Below are 23,529 nucleotides of genomic sequence, written 5' to 3'. Positions count from 1 at the left end.
GGAAAGGGACAACAGTTTCTTTCTCTGTCTCTTTCTTAGAATTGCATTTAATTTGTGGCTAAGGTGTGTTTGAGACCAGAGTGCTGAAGCAGCACCCAGACCCTGAATGCAGCTCACGGAGGCAGAATCCCATGCAGATGCGGACCCACCAGTTTATAATAAATACTGGAGCTGGTTGGCAAATGGAATTTTGTCTGGCAGGAAACGTCACCATGTCAGAATTAGTTCCCTGTGCTGAGTCAGACTGGAAAGTCAAAATATAGAACATTTCCCAAAGCATTGGAACTGGAAATCACCCACAACAAATGTTTGTTTGGATTTTTTGACACTTTTGATCAAAAGGAAACATGGTGGCATTTTTAATTTAGAATCAATGTTTCACAACGAAAAACCGTGGATTCATTTCAGAATGTTGACATGGAAGAAAGAAACGTCACTTGGATTTTTCCCAGTTGGAAACCTGTTAAAATGTTAAAACTGACATTTCCCTGCAAAAAGTTTCAGTTCTGATGAAACAACATTTCCCTACAGGAAAGCTGCTTATATGAAAAATATTGACCAGCTCCAATGAATACAAGAGTGCTGGAAAGATGCTGGTTTGAAGGACTGTGAACAGGCCAAAAATCATACATTTGTTTGTAGTGAAACTTCTTGCCACCCTTCTATATGTTTGTACGATGCCTAGCACAATGTGGTCCAAACCTGGTTGTGGCCCTTAGGAGCACCACAAGATAAATCTTAAATAACAACACAATAATTCAAACTAGGGCCCTGATCCTGCAAAGACTGATGCACATGAGTAGTCTTGTTGATTCACACAGCACTGGATGGGACCTCCTGGATTATTCAATCCAATCCCTGCTATTACAGATAATCTTGTCACATAATTCTGTTCACAAATTTATCAAGCTCCATCTTCAGACAAGTTAGGCTGACTCACATGCTTAAAGTTAAGTGTATGTCCAGCCTTTGTGAGATCAAGGGGCATAGAAGCTTCTCAATATGGGGGGGGAGGACAGATATAATTTCATCATATGGTGATGATAATACTCTTTCCATACCATGAGTATCTCTGGAGGAGGTTAAACAGAAGCTACTAAAGTTAGACATTTTTAAATCAGTAGGTCCAGATAACTTGCATCCAAGAGTTTTAAAAGAGCTGGCTGAGGAGTTCGCTGGTTAATGTTGGTTTTCAATAAGTTGTGGAGCACAGAGTAAGTTCTAGAAGACTAGAAGAAAAATAATGTTGTACCAATTTTTAAAGAGGGTAAACAGGATGACCCAGGTAATTATAGGCCTGTCAGCCTGACATCAACCCTGGGCAAGATAATGGAGTGGCTGATACGGGACTTGATTAATAAAGAATTAAAGGAGGGTAATGTAATTAATGCTATTGAACATGGATTTATGGATCCTATCAAACTAACTTGATATCTTTTTTTGATGAGATTTCAAGTCTGGTTGATAAATGTAATAGTGTTGGCATAATATACTTAGATGTCTGTAAAGTGTTTATTTTGGTACTGCAAGACATTTTGATAAAAAAACTAGAACAATATAAAATTAATGCGGCACACATTAAATGGATTAAAAACTGGCTAACTGATAGGTCTCAAAATGTAACTGTAAACAGGGAATCATCATATAGCTTGTGCATTTCCAGTGGGATTTTGCAGGGATCAGTACTTGGACCTATAGTATTTGATATTTTTATTAATGACCTAGAAGAAAATTGGTAAAGTTTGCAGGTGACAGTAAAATTGGAGGAGTGTTAAATAACGAAGAGGACAGGTCACTGATTCAGAGTGCTCAGGATTGTTTGGTAACTTGGGCACAAGCAAACAATATACCTTTTAATAAGACTAAATGGAAATGTCTACATCTAGGACCAAAGACTGTGGGCCTCACTTACAGGATGGGGGACTCTATTCAGGGAAGCAGGGATTCTGAAAAAGTCTCAGGGGCCTTGGTGGCTAATCAGCTGAATATTAGCTCCCAGTGTGACACTGTGGGCAAAAGAGCGAGTGCGATCCTGGGAGGTATAAACAGGGGCATCTCGAGCAGGAGCAGATACCTCTGTATTTGGCACTGGTGCGACCGTCGCTGGAATCCTGTGTCCAGTTCTGGTGCCCACAATTCACAAAGGATGTTGGAAAATTGGAGAGGGCTCAGCGAAGAGCCATGGGAATAATTAGAAAACCTGCCTTATAGTGATTGATTCAAAAAGCTCAATCTATTTAGCTTAACAAAGAGAAGGTTAAGGGGTGACTTGATCACAGTCTATAAGTATCTACACAGGGAACAAATATTTAATAGTGGGCTCTACAATTTGCCAGAGATAGGTCTAACACAATCCAATGACTGAAAGTTGACACTAGACAAATTCAGACTGGAAATAAGGTATAATTTTTTGACAGGGAGGATAATTAACCATTGGAACAATTTACCAATGGTCGTGGACAATTTTTAAATCAAGATTGGAGGTTTTTCTAAAATATCTGCTTCTCAGAATTATTTGGGGGAAATTCTCTGGCCTGCGTTATTCATGGGGGTCAGACTAGGTGATCACAGTGGTTGCCTTCTGGCCTTGGAATCTAGGAGTGTCTGATCCTTCAATCCTGTGGGTTGTCCTTATTCTTCTTGTGGATATTCCCATTGAAATCAAGGGGAGTAAGAGGTCTGTGGGATCACGGCCAAATGAAATGCTGGTTTAATATTTGATACATTGGTGGCTAGATACCGAGATGACTGGTGCTCTGTAAATAGACAGGCTAAACATCCTCCTTTGGGAGACCATGGACCCCACCCCAGGCCACTGCAATCAATGTAAGCCTGGTCACTAAGCTCAGCAGAAGGAGAACGGAGCCCTGTCTCCCTGCAATTGTGGCAGGACGTGGGTAGGTGCTCAGCTGTTGTCAATTTCACTGAGCTTTACTGATTCCCACCAGATGAGGATCTGGCCCCAGAATTTCTAGCACTCAGGGGAAAGCTGAGATGAAAGGATTCACTCAGCCCGGACAGCGGCTTGTCAGTTGCAGTTCTGCTCCTTGTCATTCTCTAAGCAATTTCAGTTGCTGGATCTGCTGCATTAAGACCCCGATTCAGGGAAACACTTAAGCATTTGTTTAACTTCAAGGATGTGCTTATGTTCCATTGACTTAAGTACATGCTTAAAATTAAAGCACTCGCTTAAGTGCTTTCCTGAACTGAGCCTAACAGAGTGCTGCTGTGTTTCAGGGCCAGATCCTCAGCTGGTGGAAATCAGTATAGCTCACTGACTCTGATGTTACTAGAGCGATTTACATCAACTGAGAATCTGGCCCTAGGATTCCCAGAATGAGGAAAGTTGAAATTAAGAGATACAAACAAAAATAATTTCCACCGTAGTTTTTTAAGCAATGCATTTCCTAATATTAATTATTATTATTGATGTGTATTGCGGTTTTGCCTAGAAACCCCAATCATAGAGCAGTATACAAATACAGAACAAAAAGACAGCCCCTAGCCCCAAGGAGCTTACGCTGCAGAATGTAAGCCTAAAACCTAGGCACCTAATTCCCTTAGATGCCTGTGCAAACCCCAGCCTAAATCCTCCCACCACCACACTTACTTTTCAAAGTGAACACGAGCTGCCGTGTTGTGGCTGAAGCAGAATTGCCAGATTCCCTTTAAGTGGCAGTCTTTATTTACTTTATTTAGGTATTTAGGGGATGATGATGATGCCTGGGGAAAAAAGATCATTATCTGAGTTGTTTGGGTTTCCTTTTTTTTTTTTTTTTTGGCTTTCAACCCCCACCCCTTTGATCTTTATGATTAATTATTATTAATTATTAGTAGTAGTAGTAGAAGTAAGCACCAGTTAACAGTGTCCTTGCAAGAGCTGTTTCTCCTGGGAATTAGCTCACACTGCAAACCTTGGTGATGCTTAAAGACACAAATAATCTTTGCTTCTTTTCTCCTCCCTCGTGACTCAAGCCAGCCCCCAAACTCTCCTTTTCAGGCACTGCAGACGAGCAGCCACTAGATGGTTCGCTGCACGGGGAAGGCTGATAAAACCCCCAAATTGTCCTGTTGAGGATACTCCTCCCTCACTTAAATTACCCTGTTTTCTTTTAATAAACTAATCAATAAGTGTCACCAGCCTAGTGCTCTCAAGGCACCTTCTACTAATATGATACACCCCCCAGCATCCCTTAGCAATGCTACAGTAATAATGCAATATAATGTGCTCTGCCCAAGCAGCCCTACCATAAGAAATGGGTGGGTACAGTCCCAACCCTCACAAACATCCTTACATTTAAAAACAAAACCCAACGACCTGCTAATGGAGGGAGAAAAGAATAACTCCACTTTGCAGGTTATCTGAAGAGCTCAAAACATTTTAAAAATCATTGTCCACAGTCCTCCCTGCAGGCAGTGTTATGCCCATTGCACAGATCAAAAGAAGTAAGGTCATTTAATGAATCTGTGTTCAGAGGGCTGCAAAGAGAACTCAGGAGTCCTGATTACCAGCCCTCTGCCGCTAGACCAGAGTTTCTTCCACACAGTTACTGTCTGCTGGTGTCCCCTGGCTCCAAGTGGACCCCGTAGGGAGCTGGACCAAAGATCCCACAGGTATGTGTTGCCATCTACTATGTTCTGGTGGCCCTGATGGATGGACGAGAAAGGCCTCATTGACCAGACAGCCCTGCAAGAGCAGTTCTTCCCTCGGCCCACCTCACCACAGATATGTTTCAAGAAGTGGATCTGCTGATCAGAGCAGGACAGACTAGTAGGCTGCATTCCTGGGCTCTAATGAGAGTTTCGGGACCTTAATGATTAGAAAGGGAGAGTGGAAGTCAGGACTCTTGGGTTCAAAGATGAGCTGTGCCACTGACTTTCTGTATGTCCTTAGGTCACTTCAGCGCTCTGTGCCTCAGGTTCCCCATTGCAAAATGGGGCTACCCCCACGTACCTAACTCACAGGGAACCCCGAGTCTCAATTCCTTTCTGTTTGAGAGCTTAGGCTGAACGGTGCATTGCAAGAGCTGAGCATTCCTGCTGTTTACCAGCCCTACTTGCCAGTCTGAGTCACAAGGCTCATTTCAGACCTGCTGCAGCCACTTGTCCATGGCTCGCCAGGAGCTGTTACATTAAACTAAAACCGGACATGACCCTGGTTCTAAATCCTGTGAACTATGGAGCAATTCCAAGGTTGCAAGTGAGCCAGGTTGGTCCCAGAAGAGACACTGACCGGCTTAAAGACTGCAGCGGGAGAGCAACCTTGAGAGAGAAAATAAACTTTCTACAGGTCTGGGGAAGAGGATCCTCATGTTAGGAATTTCTTTAGAAATAGGAAGGGAAATCTCCCTTTCCCTCTCTCTCCTGGTGCCGCTGGGACACTTGGGGTATTTCCCCTGATCTGTGTTTTAAAACCCAAACAGGGGCAAATTCTACAAGCCAGACTGGATTTTAAACCCCCTGATTACTGCCCGCTGGCATTTCAGGGCTGGATTCCGGGGCAGAACGGAGCTGTGGCAGCACGGATGCCGAGAATGAAATTAACAGAATTACAGTTTAAAGCTAAGCTCAGCATCAGCACAAAGGTTCTTTGCCATGGAAACAAGGGTTGCTAAGGGATTGACTAATATGTAGTAAAATATTCTAAAAGACAAGTTCTCATGGTGCTGTGATTACAGCCTGTGAGCGCAGGAGCTAGGGACCAGGGAGGGCGGTGGTGGTGGGCATACCAGTGCCTTTGGCTGGGTATTTCCAGTCCCATCTGTGTGGGTGCTGCATCATACAGGTACACTCTTTTTCACTAGCTGTCTTATTGCTTGACTTCCTGCAAGTGTCCAGTCACTTACACACACACACACACAGAGGCTGGATACCTACGATCTGGAATGCTGTCCACACACTCCTGAGGGCATCATTTTGGCAAGCGTGGCACGTAGGCAAAGAAAAGCAATAACCCCATCACACAGCAAAACAGAAGCTGGCTGCCCCTGCAGGGTACTGTCTCTGCCGATAGGAGCCAGGAGGGAATGCAGGGTCCACCTGTTTATACCCATAGGGAGAAAATCACCGCAGTGCAGAGAGGGCCAGCAGCACACAGCCTGTGATCCATTAAGTCCTAAAAATAAGGCAGAAGTAGGTCAGAAGAGGTGCACAGGTGGTGGATATTGGCCGGTCACCCCCAGACCAGGTCGCAGCCCCACGCACAGCCCTGGGAGCAGAATGGACAGACTCTAGGCAGAAATAACGCGGGCCTGGGCAACTGCACATGGGGCTTGCTCCTGGCCCCCCGATGGAGCTTCTGAAGCATTGGTCCCCCCTGGTCTGGGGCGCACTGCACTGTGACTACAATTCCATCCCTTTTGAATGCAGCTCTAGAGACACACACATGTAGCATTTATGTAGATTTAAAATACTAACAAGAAGCCTACCCAAAGCTCTAGGCTCCCTTCCGTCATGAACACAGGCACATCTCAGAAGCAGTAAGTACCCATTTCAGTAGGAACGCAGACAGACTGACACTGACAGAGACTCCACTGCCTCCTGGGAAAGAAACCCAGAGGCTGCTCCAAACCCCTCGCAAACAACCGTCTTTTGTTTATATGCTGCCCCATTGTATTATCTGGTGACACCAATCACACCCACTTCCCCCTCCCCCGGCGGGCTTTGCTAGGCCTGACTTTAAGACGCTGGACACTGGAAGGTCCCATTGGCGTTAGCTGGGTTTGGGTGTGCTCAGCACCTTTGAATTCCAGGTCCCCACATTGAGATCAGTTTGAATAAACTCCCAGGAACTTCTTTTCGACTCCAGACTGCTGACTCTCAGAGCCAGCCGCAGAACAGAGCCATGCTGGGCCTGGCCAGGGCACTGGAGCCTGTTCCTGCCGTTTCCCCCAGTTTTCTGGGTGCAGAAGATATCGAAAATCTAAAACTTTTCCTATTTTTTTTCCATGAGCAAAAATTTTCCAAGGAAAGTCGCAGATTTCAGGGCACTGTGTGTAGAATCACAGTGACCCTAAAGCCCCACTTCTAAGCAGCATGAGATGGCTCCAGGCCACTGAGGAGCTAGCCTAGGGCTGGGCTAAAGCCATTTAGATCTGCCTGTCTATTGCGCTTTCTACACCCCGCCATGATGAGCACAGCATGAAAATGCGGACAGAAAGAAAAACCTAACTCGGGAGGCTGGAATCATGTTCACAGAATCAGAGCGGTTTGCACAGAGAAGTCCTGTTATCTCCCAGGGACAGGGCAGGATCAGCTCCTTGGCTACATTCTGTTGTTTTGCCCGGTCTGGTCCCAAGCTTCCCTGGGAAGATGATTCCCCAGGTAGATCCTTTTCATGGCAGGGGGTGATGGGGCTGTCTCCCCTCTCCTCAGCCAGATCCATCTCACCGGCAGGAAGTTTTATGTCTACTCAGCCTACAGGACAGAATTCTCAGCTTGATGTGATTTCCGTGGAGCTGTGCCAAGCTACACCAGCTGAGGATCAGGCCCTAAGCTTCTCTTTCCTTAGCGCTGCCCTGTTCTCCCTAGTGGCACACTTGTGTACAACACCCTGGCTGGAATTTCCCAAGGACTTTAGATTCGAGCAATCAAGGGGACTTGGGCACTGACTCCTTGGGAAACCCCAGTCTAAAGAACCGTGCTCCCTCCTTGGCATTGACACCTTGATACACCCACAGAGCATCATCCCTTCCCTTCTACCCCCTCGCGTCTTTCATTAACCTTCCAGCAAAGACGCTGGGGGATCTTTTTCTGAGCCACCAGAATATGCATGTGTACACTTGCGTTGGGGGTGGGGTGGGAGCTAAGTCTTTGTCAGCCCCCGAGTGAGTCTCTCTCCCCCTGGATCGGGGCACTGGAACAATGTCTATAGTGGGGGTGATGAGAAACTCTAAACCCTGCATATCATAGACTCTCAGGGTTGGAAGGGTCCTCAGGAGGTCATCTAATCCAACCCCCTGCTCAAAGCAGGACCAATCCCCAATTTTTGTCCCAGATCCCTAAACAGCCCCCTCAGGGATTAAACTCACAACCCTGGGTTTAGCAGGCCAATGCTCAAACCACTGAGCTCTCCCTCCCCCAATATGATGGAAACCACTTCGAGGCAGTGGGTGTGGCAGCCCCCCTGGTTCCAGCCCTGTGCCCCAGACTGGCACTGGCAGCCAGTTGGTATGTTCGGCATGTAACAGCCAGTTAACTTGATTAGTTTTATGGACAAAAATAAAGGGGCTTGGCTGAATAATACACGAGGGGCTACCTCTGACCTTGAACCCATGGGTCCTTTTTCACCCGCTGCGCAGCCCATTCACAACAGCTGGGCTGTCTAGCCGCCGCCTGACAGTTCAATGCAGGCATTGTCTGGCCCGACTATCACCCAGCCCAGTCGAAAATGCAAAGAAGTTCCAATATAATATTTATGGAGTACACAGTCACCTTCTCTGCCCCACGCCTCTTTCTATTTTTCTTCTCCCCCTGCTGCCGCCTGGCACAGAATAAAAGAAGGATTCACCCGACACCTCTAGCGAGACTGGGAGAATTCATTAATTTATTGCCAGGAGAGTTGCTGGTATTTAGCCAGTTGACCTGCAACATTTGGGAGTAGCTAATTCTAGTTTAAATCCTCTCCAGTATCATTCATGTGTGTGAGTAACGTGCCTCTATTAAATTCTTCTCCACTTCACAGCTTTCTAAGTTTTCTCCATAAAGAGAGGATTTTGTACCCACACATGGAGCCAGTCTCCTCCCCTCCAGCAGACAAACAGATATATTTTCCTTGCTTTTCCCAAATACTGCAAGCCTCTTCTAATAAACTTTGGAGCAATGACATTATACTCACAAGAATAGCTTTGGGAAAAGATTCTCCTGCTTTATGTCACTGCATAACTCCTCCATCAATTAAAACAAAAAATAAGAGCGAGAAAAGCTTTTCTCAAAAGTAAAATGCCAACAAGGAATATTTTGGATTATTCTGCACAAGCTAATGGGGATGAGCAAGGTTTGCTGGCCTGGTTCTCTTTCAGACATGTGAGAATTTCAGATCTAATCCAAAGCCTGTTGAAGAATCAATGGAAAGACTCCCGTTGACTTCAGTGGGCTTTGGATCAGTCTCTTCATGTTGGAAAGTCATTCATTCAGAATGAGACCAACTAGGAGAGTCTGACACTAAAGAAAAAAAGAGGGGGGAGATTTTTAAAGGCACATAGGACAAAGACCCCCAATTCCCACAGGTCTTTGAAAATGTCCCTGGTAAAGTCAGTGCAAAACTTGGAGATGAAATGCTCCCTGTGATGTGACTGGATAAAAGGAAATGTCATCTATGTGAGGAAGAGGAGGGTTTAGCCCCATATTTTAATTTTGGGCAATTTATAGAAATGGAATGGACACAATTCCATGTTGCCTCTGAGTTGTTGCCACCTCTGAAGAAAACAGGGCTGAACTTCTGCATCTCGGCAGTGTTTGTAATTGGGCCAAGTGGCTGGAATGATTGTATCCTCTAAGTGCTGCCTTTCATTGGCTGGACTGGACCATACAGAGCCACACAATCAACTATAACTCAGGAGAGTGGCCTTTAGGTTAAACGCAATAAAAACCCAACTGGAGCCAAATTCTGAGACTGGGTTTGTATAAATATACACAGGAAACACCCTTAAATTGACAATTTCTGCAGAGTTGAACCCTATGGTGGGGCTGTTGCTCACTAAAGGGTTCCCCTCAGCTGCACAAGCTCTCTGGGAGAGAGAGAATTTAAGTTAAACAATTTTCTTTTAAGCAGCAATAAAATTGGAGTTTTACTCCTACCAGAGAGCCACAATCTGTCAAAAAATTAATTTGATCAGAAAAATAGCCGCCACAAACCAGAAACTCAATCTGTATCATCGCATAGCAGAACCTGGGAGTGGGAACTGTTTTTACTGGTTCCTTCTATCTGAAGGGGCTTGAAACTGCTACATAGGGTTTGACTTACTTTCTGAGGTCTCTGTATAGGACAGTCTCAGTGACCGATCGCTTTCTGTCTTAGCTCCCATTGATACTTGTGGTTGTCAAATATGTATTTTCACTAGTGCGATATTTGCAATTCCAGAGAATCTCTCAGTTAAAACGTTCTGTTAAAAAGACACATACTCGCGACACCGGAGATGATGATTGGTATGTGAGTCAACTTAAATTTGGGGGGCTGATTGTGCTCTCACTGGTGCTGGTGTAAATGGGGAGTAACATCTTTGACATTTTAAGTGGGAGGAGAATCAGGCCTTTTAGCATCTCCTTAAAATGCGTGCAGCAGATGCTCAGTGTGCCATTTTCAGATTTGGTGCATGAGAGCTAGAATTCATTATCAGGTTACAGCCATGGAGTAATCTCAATTATTATTTCAACTGAAGTGCATTTGTGCTTTATTTTACAAAAGAGAAAGCCTTAACTGTTTTCTTCACAGGAATAACGGAAGTGGGGCATGCCGATGCCAAGCAGAAAAATCCAGGCTCTTTAAGAAATCGGAGATCCATTTTTAACACACAAATGCTCCCATTACTGCAAAACCCCGCAAATGTACAACACTGCTCCAAACACAGGGATCGTTAGAGACGAAGTGAAGTCACTCTCCAAATGCCACCTATGTGTACCAGTGACAGCCATCCCAATGAATTCAATACGGCCACAGCACAGGGTGGTTCTCACTCACCCCGTTCAGTGGTGTGTGTTTGATGGATCAGGCCCACAGGGAAGTCAGTTCTCCCCAATATTCCACTATTAGCAGGACGGGCACATTTGTTCAGTGTGTAGTCACCAGGGTGACTCTCCACATAACAGCCCGTGTCACTCTAGCCGAATTCACCACAAGCAAGTTCTGGCAGAGCAACCGATCTGGGGCAGAGCCCCAGCTAGTGTCCATCGTCACAGCTCCTTTGACTTCAGCACACCTATGACAGTTTGTACCGGCTGAGCACCTGGTTTTAGAAGGCACTGAAATCAAAAATCACGGGTGTCTTCCTCCATTCACAGTGCGGAGGAAGGCACCAGTGGTCTGCTAGAGAAATCCACCAGGGCCTCAAAGATGCCTTCTCCCGAGCAGAGCAGGCATGGTGACAGAGAAAACACAGCCCCAAAAGCAACTCCTTATACATTCGGCTAACTACTATGGCACCATGATCCATAGAGGAAAGCAAGACAGACACCCAGAAAAATATATTTCCAATGTATGTTCCCTGTCCTTTTTTCAAAATGACATGGGGTCTGATGCAAAGCCAAGGGAAAGATTCCCACCAACTTGAAGGGGATTTGGCTGGAAAATTCGGTTCCTTGTCAATATTATTCAAGTGGAGAGAAAATCTTGCAATGGAGAGTTCATTTAGCAATTCTAGCCTGTTTCCCTGTTTCCATCACTCCCAGCTATTTCCTCACCTTTATTTACTGGATTTTTTTTAAAGGAAGAATTGGTGGTAAATATTCAGCCTTCAGACTAAGGGTTGATCAGTTGCGTCAGATGATGTTTGTTTCTGTTCCCCAGCACTTCCAGTGTGAACACTTGTACCTGCGACTGGGACATTCAGTTTTTGGGAACGTGGCATTGATGTTCACTTCCTGCCAACCCTTTTTATTTGTTTTCTGGCCAGCAAACACTGATGTGCTTGACTGCTGGTGGAAAGCAAACATGCCCAGATAGAATCCATTACAAAACTCAAAGGGATCTTGGTGAAAGGCAGTTTTTATTGCACCATTCACCCAGCGGCGGGTGTTACTGATTTTACAAAGAGTGGGCTACATCCTCAGCTGGTGTCAATCAGCAGAGCTGCATTCACATCAGTGGAGCTGCACTGATTTACACAGCAAGTTTGCGTGTGCATCATCGCAGATGCGCAAGCAGCACAGGAAGTGATGGACGTCAAATTGCTGCGGTCGGTTATGCAAACGTGGACTTTGCAGAGCCCTGTGGAAAATGCCGTAGGTGACGATTCTGGACAGATCCGAGGACCCCGGTAGGACCTAACTGGCCCTTCTCCGACTTTGATTTGTTCTTATAAGAAGTAAGTAGCAAAATAGACATCAGCTGATCCACAGCCCTGAACAGGATAACTGACTGAAAACACAAGCAAGTATTTTTGCACCTATAGAACATTCCTTTGTGCTAAGATAGACATCTGAAGTGGACAGAGACATTTCTGTAACTCTGGGTATTGAAGTGCTTCTCATGCAGTGATACAAAGAAGAAAAGGTCCATTTGACCCACTTTATACCCTTGCTGAGGGCATCTCTGTCCTAGGGCCAGGATTTTAGGGAAGAGTCTGCACCTTGGCTTCTGGAGGTGGAATTATTTCCCTGAAAGGGACATAGCAATTGCCTCTTCAGATTACCGCTTAGTTGCAAAACGCAGTGGGGGTTGGCAGGCGGGTGGGGGGTGGATGCAGAACCTAGCTGTGACTTTTGCATAGGTGCAAAGCTCCCTCTTAGCTGACTTGCCTCTGCGGCCGCCATGCAGTGCAGCGGGATCTGCAGGCTAATGACACAGCACAAAGGCTAATCAAATAATCAACTGCTAGCTGGAGAGCTGACTGCCTCCTGGATTGCACAGGGCAACCTACCGGATCCATGGCCAAGTGGGAGTGAAACAAGTGAGGGGGGCCAATTAGCCCCTTCGCCATATGTAGCAAGGCGAAGACATTATTTTAAAATCAGAGGTGCAGTTTGACCAAAGATGCTGCTTCGGTGGATCATGCTGTTTCCTAAAGGAATCGTGACTTGGAACCAGTGAACCCAAACTAATCGGGTGTGACTCTTTGATTAAGACCACAGGAAGGGAGAACTTTGGTATTTTCTCTCCCATTATTGGTCCCTCCATCACCGTGGTACCCGGGCACCTCAGAAACATGGCAAAAATGTACCCTCACAGCAGCTCGTAGCAGCCCTGGTGCAGGACTGTGGCTCCTAGGCCCCATAGTAACACAAATAAACAACAACAATGATGACTTAAGATGCTAACCCTGATGGGTCTGAATGTCAGTGGGAATGTTTCAGTCCTTCCAGCATGTAGGAAAAGCAGCAGGGGAAGTTATTTTAAAAGAGAGAAACAAATCTATTACCATCCTCATCAAGTGGGCACATTGTGAAACGCACAGAGTAGCTTCCTGCATACACGTTTGCTTGGCACTAGGCTGCATTTGCACAACAAACTGTAAGCCCCAGTGATGAGAGGCAATGAACACTAGTGACAAAACTAGTGAATACTAATGCTTTTCTCCAAAGCACATGGCCAGCACACACGCCTTTTTCTCCCTTATTTCGCCAGTGCAGTGTCCTCAGATCGATGCACACGCGTACTGTGGAGACATGTGCCGAAGTCGGTGCTCTGTTAGCATCCCCGTTCCCGCAGGGCTCATTCACAGAAATGCTGCGGGATATTGGCCTCCGAGCATCGGAGTCCGGAGATGAATTTGGACTGTCAGCTCCATCCCCACCCCCCATAACAGGAGATAGGCACAACAACCCTTGCTGCACTGACAGGGAGTGGAGACGCCAAACACACTCTCTGAAGAGCCCCATGGAAATAAAACAGTCTCACAAGAAATGGGGAAGATAGGCAAGATGCAGGGGCAGACGATCCTGGAAGGGGATATCTGGACCTGGCTGTGTGTATCCAGAGTCACAGTACAAATCCCTCCTGTAAAAGCTTCAATCTACTATCGATGCTGGGGCAATGGCAGGGCATTGTTAACTCGGATTGTGGGGTGACATTTCATTGAGATAGCTCTTATTCTCTGAGGTTTTGAAGTGGGGGGACTTACTCCTCCCCCGTCTTCCGTTTATTTCACACCGAGTGTGCATGAGTTATTGGTGGAATTCCTAGCGAGGCGGGAACCACCTAAAAGAAGCCAAAGCTGCCAGGAAATAACATGGCATAATAATATTTAGCAAACACTAATGCAAACCACAGTAACAGTGCTTGGGGGCGCAAGGTGGGGTGGGCATACGGCAAGGTTATGAAGTTATTAGTGAATGCTTAAAGCTGGGGAACAGATAATTTGTGGGCAGTCAAGCCAGCCTCTGCCACCGAGCGATAATTTGCTGTTTGCAGAACACCCGGAAGCTGGGACATTCTTTGGGGTCAGTAAAAGCATTGAGATCCTGCAGACCAGCAATGCTCCCTCCTTGGGTGCTTGCTCTCTTTAAGAAGGGAACTTCACGGCGGAAACAGGATGGCACCTTGCATCTAGCACATCCCTCTGGGGAACAAACTCCCGGGTGTATGTGTGGGGTGGGGGGGGCGGGTTGGAGATTGAGGGTTCTTGTAACAAGCATCATTCCCGGCTTGCTGAGCTAGGCATAATTGTTGCAAAACCGCTGTGCACATGCTGGGTTTCATAATTATCTAGCTCGTCTGTCAGCCCTTCCCTTCCCCCAGCATAAATGCACATTTGATTATGATTATAGTGGCTAATTTCGTTTGGTGCATCTTAGACATATGGGCCTCCACCTGTTCTGAATATGCAAACGCCGGCTGATTGCTTTCCCCCCGCTACCCTCTGCCCCAGCCTGTCTGAGACAGGTCTGTGCCCTACGGATGGGTGGTGGGGAACCTGGCCTCCATTCCACCAACAAAGAAATTCTGAGTAGTAGGGTGGGCACAAAAAGGGGCCAGTAATTGCCACTGGCATCTGTAAGTGCACAAATGCCCCGAGCGTGCCAGTGAGTTCGAGCCCTGAGCTGCAGGCAGCCCCCACCCATTGCACCAAAACTCCACTTGACACAGATGCATGAAAGGGACTGTCCCGGGTCAGCTGGGAAGCATATTGCATGTGTGATATTTTATATCTATCTGTGTATATACATCCTCCCCCGCAATACATTATATACACTGGACACAGCACATCTACCCATTCACTCACACACACAACCTTGTGAGAGTACAGCACATGGAGATATTGATATACACCTACAGTACATCTATCTGTGTACACTGTACAGAGAAGCCGTTACATCAACAGACACGCACAGCATTGTACATTGTACATATCTCACTCTCTCTCTCTCTATAGCTGGGCTCCCCTAAATCCTTCCGCCTTGCAAAATTCCACTTGTCTGCTGTCTATTTTTTGCCAAAGTGTGAATCTAGTTTTGTTAGTAAATTAGTGACATTAGTAAAATGATTGTGATAGTAAAGGGCAGGACATGGGATTTTATATCTGACGCCTCTGGAGCATTTTCATGATAATTTTGCAACGATGATGTATAATTAGACAGGCAGCAAGGATCTAGGACCGATCGACTGATGGGTGGATCGATAGATGGGGGATCTAGGGATCCACTAGGCGCTAGGGATAGATGAACAGATGGTATAAACAGTGCAGAGTCTTGCTGATTCTCACTTTAATTCATAAGCTGCACAATTCATGCCCCACCCCCAACCCCACTACCTCACCAAATAGCAGAGTCTGTGGAGGACAGCACTCTCCTCTTAGGGAGCCTTCCTGAGCTTTTGGCACAAGTAGAGTGTAATCTGCTCGGTGGGGCCCAGGGAAGCGCATGCTCAGATCAGTGACACAAAATGACACTTGTCAAAATAAACAGAGGAAGGGATGGGAGAACGACACTGAGCAACGCAACATCTGGCACTGGTCATTTTTTTCTTCTTCCTATCCTGGTGCCCATTTGCAGATGTGCCAGAGGCCGCCTGGCCGGGGTGGGGAAGTGAGGTTCACTTGGGGCCCCCCACCCCAGGGACAGCCTTATTAATTATTTGTATATTATGGCAGTGCCCACATCACAGTGGGGTCTTTCCAAACTCTCAAGGAGGGCAGGCCCTGCTCCCAGGAGCTAACAATCTTGGGGCAAGCAGACAACAGTTAGTCATTGGTTTTAAGGCCAGAAGGGACCACGATGATCATCTCGCCTGGTCACAGGCCCCAGACCGCACTAGGGACCCCAGTGGGTCTGGGGAAAGGGAAGAGGCCACCTCTAGGCAGGTTAACTGGGTCCATCTCTGCATGAGGGCGAACCCTCACATGTTCTTTCTTGGGCTAACCCACTGCACCACTGGAATCAATGGGATGAGGCTTGGCACAGATGACCCGGGGTGCTAGGCTGGGCTCCTTTGTTTAGTTACAAGTGGCCCGTGGCTACAGGAGGGGGAAGCAGCCACAACCCCCGTCACATTTATGTTAAAGTTGACATTGCTTTTTACTGTTTTTTGTCCCTCGTCTTCCACCATCAGGAGGAGAAGAAGATTATGAATGGGGTTGGTGGGAGGCTGGGGGCAAGGTGGATCAGGGAGGAGAGAGATGCAAACAGGCAAACAACAGAGATAAAGGAGAGTGTTTCCTTCTGTGGGAGACGTGGGAAATTCACATGGCTTATAAAGTCAGGAGGGGAAAGCTTGGTAAAAGCCATGACAAAAAATAATCTCACTGTTGGTTTATTATGTCTCCCTCCTTCTTTGCTGGATTTATAGCCCAGTAATTCCAACGTCCGTGCACACATTGGTATTGCTGATATGCCTCACAGGAGTGCTGGGTGGATTAATTAGCTAGTGGGCCTGATTAATGAGCTAATCTATTCCTTCAGTGGGAACATAAGGACTCTCATGCTGGATCAGACCAGTGGGTCCATCCAGCCCAGTATCCTGTCTCCACTGCTGGACAATATTAAATGGTACAGGAGAAGGTGCAAGAGACCTTGCAATAGGCTGTCTGGGATAACCTGCCCCCATTCTTGGTCCCTTAATCCTGCATTTCCAACCACCCAATCCATTTTTTTGTAGAAAGTCCAGGACAGTTTGGCCAGGCAGGATTGGGGCCCAGTGCTTTTAGTAGCAGGGCTGAAAGGCCTGGTGTCAGCACCAAGCATTCTTATTGTGTTTCTCTACGCTGCATAGCAATATATATGCTCACGTTCACAAAATACACACTCTCCCTAGACTGTATATACATGTGTGTGCTGGGGAAATTGCATATGAAATTACAGACGGAGACTACAAGAAACACTTAATTAGCATCATTCACAGACAAGATAATAACGGTGCTCAGGAATGATCTGCCAGCATTTCATATCACAGAAGCATTTGTCGGTTGGAGATCTGTGCACGAGACTAAAGTCCCAGGCTTCGGCTCCTTTGAACGGGAGCCCCCAAGACTCTCCTGCGTACCCCACCCAGCCCCGAGACACCAGCGGTGGTCAATCTCTCTGTTGTAGGGTATCAAACTGCTACCCATTCCATTCCATGTAGGTTCTTAGACCGTGCTCATCACCCGAGGTCTGAGACCCTGCCAGTCGTGCATTAACCAGCAGGACGACACATCTGACAATGTTCTTTGTCTTGGTGCTCTCTGTCCCATCACCAGGGTCTGGATGCCTTCCACAAAGCAACAGTGAAGTCACTAGTGAACTCCACTAGAGCCTCTGGCTCTTCTGTCTTTCTGGGGTGAAAATGCGACATGGGGGGGATTTGGGGTTTTCTACATTTTATTCACTGACATTTTTAGGTTGATTTGTTTCATGTTAGGGTTTTTTTTTTTTTGGCTAGTCGGGGATCTGTAGGGGTCTGTGTGTCAGCTGGCGCCAAAGGCATCATTCTTTTCACAGCATTTCCAGAAGAAATTGGACCAACCAAAAGCACATCTGTGTAGCTGGCCAAGCATCGCGCTGGGAGAGACAGAACAAACCCCGCTCCAGGTGGGGGAGGGAGGGATGTCCCAACTGGGTTGGGAAGGCTGAAGGGGCAGGGGAAGGCAGTCTGTGTGGTTACCACACTGTCCTGTCCTGAGACTCAGGGGATATGCTTTGATTTGCAGCTCTGTCATGGGCACCTTTGTGCACCCCTGGGCCAAATCTCACCCCTGATCTAGGTACCCAACTGGGAGCAGAGCTCTTTATAATTTGGTCCCTTGATCTCGCTGTGACTCAGTTTGCCCAGCCAGAAAATAGGGTGATTAATACTTCTTCCTTCCCACCCATAGTCTCATCTAGTTAGACAGTGCACTCTTTGGCCCAGGGACCATCTCTTGCTCTGTGTCTATGCAGTACCTGGCTTGTCAGGGCCCTGATTTTGCTTGGGGCTTCTAGGGGCTATCAAAATATACCCAGTACTAATGCATCTGTAATTAACAGCAACGCTTTGCATTTCTGCATCCCAGGACCCCAAAGTGCTCTGCAAACATTGTTTAATTAAGCCTCAAAATTCCCAGGTGTTTAATATCAGGCACTTAAATGAGCACAAAGGGGTTCCACATGCCAAGGCAGAGAAATGAACCTGCCAGTAAGGGATACTGGTGAATATATCACCTAGCTAGCTCTTATACAGCATTTTTCAACTGTAGCTTTCAAGGCTCTTTACAAAGGAGGTCAGTATCAGTATCCTCATTTTATAGATGGGGAAACTGAGGCATGGGGGAGGTGGAATGACTTGCCTAAGGTCAGCCAAGGAGTCAGTGGCAGAGCCAGGAACAGAATCCAGTCTAGTCCAGTCCAGCACCCTATCCACTGGGCCACAAGGTAAACCTTAAAGCTTCCATTTAATTCCTTGGGTACTTTCCCTTGCTAGACGCGGGCTTGGTGCACATAAAGCAAAGAGGAGCGGTGACAATACAGCCCCTCCCAGCTGGAACATTCCTGCTAGACATCAAACATGTGAATGTCGGAGAAAGGGAAAAACTAGAACAGGCCAGTAAAACTTGGATAGGTCCATGTTCCACCAGAGAACACTGTTTCACTGCAGTCCAAATGCTTCCTGAAATCGTGTGGAGTTAGCTGAAGTTATGTTCTGGGGGAAAAGAACGGTTCTGACACGCGAAATGTACCGTTCCAACATAATCGGAACGAAACGTTGCCAGGTTGCCATTTGGAACAACTTTGCAGTGTACACTTGGACAGAACAGAAAATCAGCGAGGTGAAACCCAAATGGAACGGTTTGATCGTTTGACCCCAGACTACGTTTTTCAGGGTTTTCTCTGGTGGAGAATTTCCCAGTGTTCAGGTTTCATTCCTAATCGGAACAAAGACAAACACTGGAATCTCAGAGTACTTTGTGAAACAGAATTGGCGGCTTCTGCCCGACTCCAAGACAAGCCAAGGAAAGCTAATGCACAGCCTGCGATTAGAACATGGGAACCTGGTGGGAATCTCGCCATCTAGGACCACTGCAGGCTCTTGCTTATACCTGTCCCCTCCCTATCTACAGCTTTTATCTCACCATCCTTCTCTCTATCATCTCTCTTCCCCTCTCGATTTGTCTATCACTCTATCAACCTCTCGATTATCTTCACTCTCGCTTGCTCTGTCTCTTTTTATCTCCCCCCGCCCCTGTTCTCTATTATCTTTTCCAGAGATATCTCTTTCACACATCTTGCCTTCTCTAGCGCTTCCCCCCCTCCCGCTTTATGTATCTATCAGCTATTTGAGCTCTCTGGTTTCCTTTTCCCATAGCTCTCTCTCTCTAATTCATTTCCTGTCTCCTTCATCTGACTGGGGATGGGGCTTGCAGGGAAGCTGCTCGGGCTTGCACTCCTACAGCACAGATACCAGGCCAGGAAAAATCTGTTCCTTGTATAAGCAAACAAGGCCAGATCTTCCAGGGAAGCCAGGGTCAGCTTTTCAGATGCTCAGCTGCCATCTAGGCTGATGATGATAGGCCTGATTTTCAAAAGTGGTTCACAGGGTTCAAGGCCAGACGGGCCCATTATGATCCAATAGCACAGGCCACGGGATGTCACCCAGTGATCCCTGCATCAGGCACAGATCTTGTGGCTGACACCAGAGCTTGTCTTTTAGAAAGCAATGGACAGTCTTGCTCAGCACCCCAGGTGCCAACTTCTTTGGAAAACCTAGTCCATGCTGCCTGTAAAGTCCTATTGCTTTCAGGCCCTCTTGTGGCTCCTCTTGCTCGCACAGCGCTGGGGGTTTGGTATTAAACCCTGCCAGCCTCTTCATTATGATTGCAAGACTCCCTCAAGGGAATCAATATTAGCTTCAGGACAGAACATTTCAGGTCCACTTCTCCATCACCTGGAACTTGGTGCAGTCGTTCGCACCAGCACCAAGAGAGCTGACGAGGGCCACTGTATCAGAACGGAGGCTGCCTGCCCCTGTCTTGCACTAGGGTAAATGACTACACAAGGGGCAGCGTGACAGAGAAGTGGGTCCTTCATGTTACTCACTATTTTAGGGCCCGATCCCAGTTGGAGTCTCTGCGTAGTCTTTGGCTCTGACCCTAAACCAGCGTGAGCTCTGGCTGCGGAGTGCAGAGAGAGCTCTTGTCAGACTCCGTCACAGCGTGAAGGGGCGAGTACACAGGCAAAGTGCAGAGGTGTCGGATTTTCAAAAGGACTCTAGAGCACCTAGAGGATGTGGGAGTGGAGCTGTTTTGAGAGTCTGGGCCTCTGCTGGGATTGAACATCAAAATCCCGGGGCTGGTGACACCAGGAATCAGGGCTGTTTGTTTGTTTTAACTAGAACCCATAATAATATTTAAAGTTTCCTTTTTTTTAAAGATGTAACTTTCTCAAAACATTAAAGTTTGGGGAAAAAAACAACCCAGATTTGCCCCAAATCACCATCACCCCAAAGGCAAGAGCTTCTCTAAATGCCAGTGAGCCTGGACTTTATTCTGCACTTTATTCTATTCATTTGGATTTACTCCTGTAAACGGTGGCTTGTTCTGCAATTCCTAATGTGCCCCGTCCTTCCAGGAACCACAAAACAAAGCCCCCCTCCCTTGCACATACCTGCAGTAAACTCTGCTGCCCAGTGAAAGTGACCCCATGCAGGGGCCAGCGCAGACCCATAGGGGTGACGCATAGCCCTCTGCAGGATGCAAATTCCATCCACCCACCCCCCAACTGGGCCCCCTCTACAGGCACAGAATAGTTCCACCCACGCCCCTCCTGCTAGTTCAGCACCTGGCAGAGCTCATCATCTCTCCTGTCAAGTGCACCCTGCCAGCCAGAGCTGCCAAGATTTAAGCAACTCCACGTCCCCACCACTGCTCGTGGGAGGGGTGCATTGACCACAAAGTTAAGTTAATGACCACATGCAAATTACTTGCAAATGTGCACAGTAGCTAATTGAATAATTTGCATAAAATGTCACCCATGGAGCAGAACAAAACTCAGCAGGCCTGCGCATGCTGTAACCCAGAGGCAGCTTGTGAGGATTCTCGGGGCTCATCGCAGGTTATTGGCTGGATCCCTCGACTCAGTGCAGACACATGCTGCTAATGCTGCTCTGAAGGCATGGGGGAAGGTGGGCAGAGGTTGGGGAGGGGCTGCAGAGCCAGGCAGGGCTCAGAGGGAGGGGGACTCACTGGGCTTTTTCCCCCCTCTTTCCCAGCAGCAGGAGCTGAGCTCCAGCCCTTCCCTGGAATTAAAGGAAAAAGAAAAACGTTTCTTGCTTATTTCACTTGAGCAGGGAAATACAATGTGGTGATTGAGAGAGAGAAGGGGAGATCAGAGCGGGAGGGGGAGAGCGGCTCAGGCCAGGGACGGATTAGCCATGCTCTGCAGGGCTGAGTTCATTCCAGCTGGGATCTGCTCCCCGACATGGCTCTGTGCTGACGCCACACAGCCTCCTGCCCCCAAGTCCTGGTTCCTAGGCTCTCCTTCAGCTTTATGGGGCTCCTTCATTTCCCCTGCTGCTTGTCCTCATCTCCACCCTGACCTGCAGCATCACAGGAACCCTGTTCTCCCCCATCTCCATGGCTGTACTTACTGGGCTCCCTGGCTCAGCCCTACCCCGTAAGAGTCACCCTGTTCTTTGGTGGCCCCCCCTTCCCTGCTTAACTCTTGGATCCCAGGCCTGAGGTGCCAGGTGAGACTAACACCCAATTCTTTAATCTCCTAATGAAGCGGGCAAACTAAGGAGCAGCTGGATCTCGCTGGCTCGTCACCATGGAGAAAAGCTTTTCCTTCCTGGTGCCCTGATGGGTTTTGGCTTTGCGGGGTGGGGGGTGGAATTCCAAGGCCCTTTCTAAAATCCCAATTTCCAGGAGGTTCCCATCAGTATCCACCTGGCCCCTGCCTGATGACTGACAGCCCTGCAGGTCTGCATAGGGTCCCCCCAGGCTCAGGTGAGCTGGGATTCCAACTGGTCCCGGCCTCTCCCTGCACACGCTGGCAAACCGGGCCTCGCAGACGGCAGGGTGTTGTCTCTTTAAGTGGGTGTCAGCAGCAGCTCAGGCGGTCTTATCCGGAGCCCAGCTATGTAGGTCACATCCATCGCTGGGAGGGAATGTCGGGGGCTTTCGTCCCTGGAGATCAGGCAGAAGATAACCCCCTCCCTCAGGTGCAGATGCCAGTTTGTATTAAATTGCTGGATGCCTTTTACAGAGGCTGCCGTGTGTGTCCCTCTGCAGCAGTATGCATCGCAGAGCAGGGGCTGCAGTCATCCAGAGGCGGACGGGGCATTCTGGGGAAGGATCAGATGGTTGCATCCCATCTATTCCTCACTTGATTTTTCAGGATCTTTAATACAGTGGGGAAGCATTTAACGGTCCTGCTTGCTAAACATCATGAAAAACAACCAGGTTCAATTCTGTCGTCGGCCCCCCGCCCCAGGCTCTGGAATGTAGGTGAAGCAAACCAACCCCTTTGGGAGACTGTTTTACTGCACCATGAGAGTTAGCGGTGGGGCAGCCTCATGGGAATAAGAACAGTCCCCCCCCCCCCCCCCCAAGAGATTTCCATCAGAGCCTGTCTGTCTCAGTGGGCTTTTCTCCCTGGGGTTTTGTGCAAATGTAGAAACAAGCTGTCATCACCTAGATGCTGGCAGTTGTCACTGTGGCCTTCTGAGCCCCGTTTCTACCATTATAGAACGTACTCCATCATTCAGTTTCAAATAAGGTCATTTCTGCAATCCTCTCACAATAATTCTTTTGATACAAACTTGACTGATATTTATACTTATTCCTTTCCTTATATCCTTCTGGAAAAAACCTAGGGAATCTGTTTAAGTTTTCCGTTACATAACAACTGTGCAGGTAATAAACCTTGTTGTAATGGCGACGTTCTATAGTTTAATAATGTCAAATATAAATCAGTAGTTGTTTCTTCAGCTTTTGTTAGTAACCTTTTCACTATTTTAACACCATTTGCAACAGATTGTGGGTAACCTGGACTAGGTATGATGTGTCTGAAAACACATGCTATGGTTAACTATGTATCTGATAGCGTGTTGTTAAATTACTAGCCGTGAATTACTATTAAGACTAGCAATGACATGGACCCCAGCTTCCCTGCCAGTTCCTGGAAACCGGACCCGACCCCCAAGCACTGAGCCAGAGTGAGAAGAGACAAAGCACCAGGCCCACTGCAGTTTAAAGGCATAAGGCCAATCTGTCCTGGGTTGTACTGTGCTTGTTAGTGAATAGATTTCATAAAGTGTATTGCACTCCGTCTCTCTTCCCCCTGGTGTTGATCCACCTTTCCCCTCCCTATAACAAAGCGTGGCAGATCTTTTCCTAACATTTCCCCAGTGCCCGTTTCCTTCTCTCTCCTTCTTACCCCACACTGTGTGGCTACCTCCTCTATGGCACAGGAGCGTAGGCTCCTGAC

At 47.4% G+C, this 23,529-nt stretch overlaps 1 long non-coding RNA gene across 26 annotated transcripts in view; it reads right to left on the bottom strand.

Annotated features, from left to right (window-relative positions):
* The window catches only part of LOC125626974 (uncharacterized), a 108,186-nt gene that overhangs the window by 13,253 nt on the left and 71,404 nt on the right, over nucleotides 1–23,529 (bottom strand). For 17 of the 26 annotated variants that reach the window (XR_007353897.2, XR_007353896.2, XR_007353875.2 and 14 more), the window contains 2 exons: nucleotides 5,878–6,115; nucleotides 3,611–3,723 (listed from right to left, as the gene is read on the bottom strand). The exons of 2 other annotated variants lie outside the window; for them this stretch is intronic. This is a non-coding gene — a long non-coding RNA (uncharacterized LOC125626974). Of the gene's footprint in view, nucleotides 1–3,610; nucleotides 3,724–5,873; nucleotides 6,116–23,529 lie in introns of all 26 variants that reach the window. 7 more of the 26 variants (XR_007353877.2, XR_007353893.2, XR_007353891.2 and 4 more) reach the window with 4 other exon arrangements.

This window comes from Caretta caretta, chromosome 25 (genome assembly GCF_965140235.1).
Source record: "Caretta caretta isolate rCarCar2 chromosome 25, rCarCar1.hap1, whole genome shotgun sequence".
In the NCBI taxonomy this organism is placed as follows: Eukaryota; Metazoa; Chordata; order Testudines; family Cheloniidae; genus Caretta; species Caretta caretta.
Note: the sequence above shows the minus strand (reverse complement) of the source record. Positions and strands in the feature narration are given on the sequence as shown.